At 44.9% G+C, this 4,629-nt stretch overlaps 1 long non-coding RNA gene across 1 annotated transcript; it reads left to right on the forward strand.

The window, feature by feature from the left end:
* The first annotated feature begins 8 nt into the window (after positions 1-8).
* LOC131382635 (uncharacterized) lies at positions 9-1,233 on the forward strand. Its single transcript, XR_009212200.1, has 2 exons — positions 9-650; positions 1,187-1,233. It is a non-coding gene; the product is annotated as an uncharacterized LOC131382635 (long non-coding RNA).
* Positions 1,234-4,629: the final 3,396 nt, after the last annotated feature.

Consider the following 4,629-nt stretch of genomic DNA (forward strand, 5'->3'; position numbering starts at 1 on the left):
ACGTGCCAGATCTCCTCTCTGATGGGAGAAGAGACAGAGAGGGATAGGAAGGGTACAGAGAATCAGAGCCAAGAGGAGGCCGAGTCAGGCGGGGGTTGCAGGCTGCTGTGAGGACTTGGCTCCTTCTCTGAGTCGGGTGGGATTAGCAGGGGATTTAAACAGAGGAACCATGGGATCTTCCTTATGCATTTCTGCCATGGTTGGCTCAGCTGAATGCACCTCTTGAACAAGACTTGGCCTTGGACACCCAGAGGCCCTTGGTTGGGGGTTTACCTCCTGGCATGGCCACTGACACATCCACGTTTGGCTCCCACATGGCTGGGCGGTCCGAGACCTGCTCTTCCTGGGCTACTCATTGGTGGCATTTCTCAAGTTTGTCCCCTCTCAAGTCTGCCCCATCCGGGAAACCAAACACCTCTCTCCTACATAGAATCCCCCATCAGCACCTCCTCTTGACTCACAGGGCATCCCGTCAACATCACAGTCCCGACCTTCCCACACGGACAAGCTCATGGGACCCCCTGATGGACCAGGACAGCGCCAGCACTAAGAAAAGCCCTGAAACTCACAGGAAGAGCGGACCAAGAAGACGGGAACAGCACGGGGCACTGGGAGCTGCAAATGCCCCCGATACTGAGAGATGGAGAAAGGTATGGCTATGGCTGACACAAAATATTACTCAACATTTATTAAAGGCCTAAATGGAGAACATAACGCTAACAAACCCTTAGGTAAAAACACGGGAAAATTTGTATGGCCTGGGGTTAGGCAAAAACTTCTTAGACATGACACCAAAAGCATGATTGATAAAGGCATGATTCATAATATATATATATTATATATATAAAATATATATGTATATATTATTAACATATACTTATAAGTATATACATGTATATATTATATGTACACACATATATAAAAGTATACATATGGCCGGGTGCGGTGGTTCACGCCTGTAATCGCAACACTTTGGGAGGCTGAGGTGGGCGGATCACAAGGTCAGCAGATGGAGAACATCTTGGCCAACATGGTAAAACCCCATCTCTACTAAAAATACAAAAATTAGTTGGGCATAGTGGTGTGCACCTGTAATCCCAGCTGCTCTGGAGGCTGAGGCAGGAGAATCGTTTGAACCCTGGAGGGGGAGGTTGCAGTGAGCTGAGATCATGCCATTGCATTCCAGCCTGGGCCACAAGAGGAAAACTCCGTCAAAAAAAAAAAAAAAGAAAAGTATACATATGTAAGTATATATGTCTATATTATATATATATGAAAGTCTTTTCAGGTATCTTAGTAATTAATTAGAAAATCTGCACCAGGGACTGCTAATTTAACATGTTATTTATTGACTGAGAACATGTGACCCATTGTCAGCATTCACACTGAAGCCTTGCTGCAGCTGTACCAACTGCTGCAGTGAGATGCATTCTTGATTTATGTTATGTTTTCCAGACTTCTCTTTTCTGTCCTCATTGAAAAGACAGCCAGCTTTTGTAACCTTGCCTTGGGGATGTTAGCAGGAGAAATGTTGGCAATTCAAGGCTCTTCTGGTTTTATAAGAAAACCAGATTTTGCTGGGAGGCCTGGAGTAGAAGAGAGGGCCTTGGAGAAGGAAAAACGGGAGGAGAGACCTTCCTAGAGGTCAAGAGGAGGTGAGTGTTTTCCCTTAAGTGTCCCTTCCTAACGCTCTCTTGAGAGGTCTCCGGCTCCTAAATAATTCCTGCCACCTAAATAGAATCAGGTTCATCAGATTCAAAGGCATTAGGAATGCTAGGAATTTGGGGGACTTCAGAGATTACCTGTGACTACTAAGCATAAGGAACTATTTTCTGTGCACGTGGTTATTATGTCCATTGCATTTGTATGGTGGAAACACTATACATATAATGAGGTGCTATTGTGCCTCTCTGTCTAACTCTGCGTTCAGTAACATGTTGCTGGTATAGCTTGAAACTAGTCATGGTGGCAGTATTTCCACCATAGAAATCAGCACGCACTACAAATCAGGGCTTGATTTGTTTTTTGTTGATTGTCTAATCTGAAGAAAGTGATGGAAAATAATAACACTACAGATTATATTTTAAAGTGTGTTCTGCCTGTGGTTTTACATTGTGAATACATAGAGAATTGAGAAAATATTCTTTCAGTATTTGAAAACTATTATCTAATTCAGTAAAGAAGTCTGGGCAGATCATCATGAATTTAAATTTTCCTAATGTACGTCTTCATTGTTTTACTTTTCTCTTCCTCACTAATGTATAGGAAAATACAACCCATATTCATGTCAGAGCTAAAGTCATAGGTTAACGATGTGAGCAACTTCTTTGTTGAAATAGGATTGATAGTAATGAAGCATTTATTCATAGTAAAATTTATAAGAAATTTATGCATATGAACACACCATTTTTGGAAGAGCCAGTTGTTAAACAATTATCCATACACCATTGCCTGAGCAGCACACCACTGCTTTTCTTCACTCTATTTCAACCTTCCCATCATTAAAAGCTTTTGCAATTTAGTTTTTTTCTTTCTGTTTTGAAGTTTCTATGCCTCTTACAATTTATAATCTTTTAAGCCAATGTCATGTTCAAAATTGTACCTTCCCTTTCCTCCCCGCTCCCCAGTTCTGAGGTTTTTCTCCCCCTACTTGCAGGTATTTTTTGCTCCACACTCTGGTTCATTTCCTCATTGCTTCTGTTTTAGACTAAAAACATAATCCCTACCTTCATTCTATTCTGTAACTTGGCCTATACAATAAGAAAATATATATACTAGGCTTTGAGTAATTCTGCATGGTGATTCTTCTTAGTAGTACCAGTACCAAACTAGTTTCTAGCTTGCTAGCATCCTCCTCTGTAAGAGTGAGTTGAATCGTGTGCCTTGCAGAAGGACCAGCTCCCACATCATTGTTACAAGCTGTTGACAGTCTCCTTTCTCTCTCATACTTTGTATGGACCTAAGAATCCTTGGTAGGTAGGAAGGGCCAAGATAAACCAAGTTGAGGCTATATCCTGCTACAACTGCTATAATCCTGGCCCAACTCACAAACACCACCAGGAGAATGGGACTTACTATCTCCCAGTTTGGAGGCCCACCTCAACAGCAGTGGTGCTTGTGTTTAGAGAAGGCAAAATTAATCCACTTTCAGGAGTCAATTTAGCAGACTATATCAGTAGGAGAGGTTGCAGGAATCCACAGCTCTCAAGAAGCTCTTAATAAATATATTGGATTCACATATTTATATAAAATAAACACACACGCTAGAACGTCTTCCTTTTTAACATATTCAGTTCGCCACTTTATTCCTTAACTGAAATGAAATTTAGGGTGAGGTTTAGACAAGCAGAAAGAATGGGGAAGACATACTGGAAGGATATGTGTGGTAGATTTGAGGTTCAATGCCATTTTAGGCATGTCCTTCTGTATCATTCTATTACCATGATGTGATGGGCAACGAGCGAAATTCTGTCTCAAACCAAACAATTAGAGATAACTAACCCACGACTAAAACTGCGTAACTTAAAAAAAAAAAGTCTAGGAGGTATTATGTTCACTCCCTGCAAGCCAATAAAGGCCACGTCTGGGGCATACATCTAAGAAAATAATCCTAAAGATAGTGATGGTCACAGATGTGTTCTGTACGGTGTTATTTATTAAGAGCAAAAATGGGAAACAACCCAAATATCAACAAAATGGGACTGAACCCTTGCAAATTTACTAAAATAACTCAAAACTGTTCAGCATTATGCACAAGATGAAGATTTTAATAAAGTGAAAAGACAGGAAACATAATTACTAATGATTATTGGTTTATTTTTCATGCCACTTCATTCCACAAAAAGATTTCAGATATCTTACAAAAAGACACACTACAAATACTAAAATGCTATCTGAACCAGAAGCAAAATCAGAAAGGCATATAAGCCAAAGGGATCTGCCCAGCTTTCAAAGCTGACCACAGCCGTGCGCAGTGGCTCTGTCCGTAATCCCCGCACTTCGGGAGGCCGAGGAGGGAGGATCGCTTGAGGCCACGAGTTCGAGACCAGCCCGGGCAACAGAGCAAGATCCCGCCTCTACAAAAAATTTAAAAATTAGCCGGAAACCAGAGGCTGGGGACAGGGCTGAGGATCGCTCCCGCCCCTCGGAGGCGGGAGACCGAGGGTCACTCCTGGTCACTAGAGGCCGGAAGCCCCAGACCGCTCCCGCCCACCTCCGCGGACGAGCGCCGCCCCTCCCACCCCATTCCCTGCGGTCTGAACGTTCAGACCCTCTCGGTCTGGGAGATCCCGGAGAACCACCCACGGGGCTTTAAAAAATGTTGGTGCTCAACACCTCCCCGGAATGGGGCCCGCCCTATCTCGGTCGGGGAGCGCGGGTCCTCCGTGTCCACCCAGCGCCACCGTCCGCGGGTCCGCTTTGCGCAGGCGCGGCTTCCCCCTTAGCCTCCCCCCTCCTCGCCCGGTCCGGGCGCGGCGTGCTGCGCAGGCGCGATGTCCCCCACCACCGCCCCCCCTTGACCCGGGCGTGGTGCGCGGGTCGGGTTTCCCGCCGGCTCTACCCGGTGTGGTGCGCAGGCGCAGTCTGCGCGGGGCCTGGCGGGACTGCGCGGCGGCGACTACAGACGTG

This window comes from Hylobates moloch, unplaced genomic scaffold (assembly GCF_009828535.3).
Source record: "Hylobates moloch isolate HMO894 unplaced genomic scaffold, HMol_V3 SCAFFOLD_355, whole genome shotgun sequence".
NCBI classification, from domain to species: domain Eukaryota; kingdom Metazoa; phylum Chordata; class Mammalia; order Primates; family Hylobatidae; genus Hylobates; species Hylobates moloch.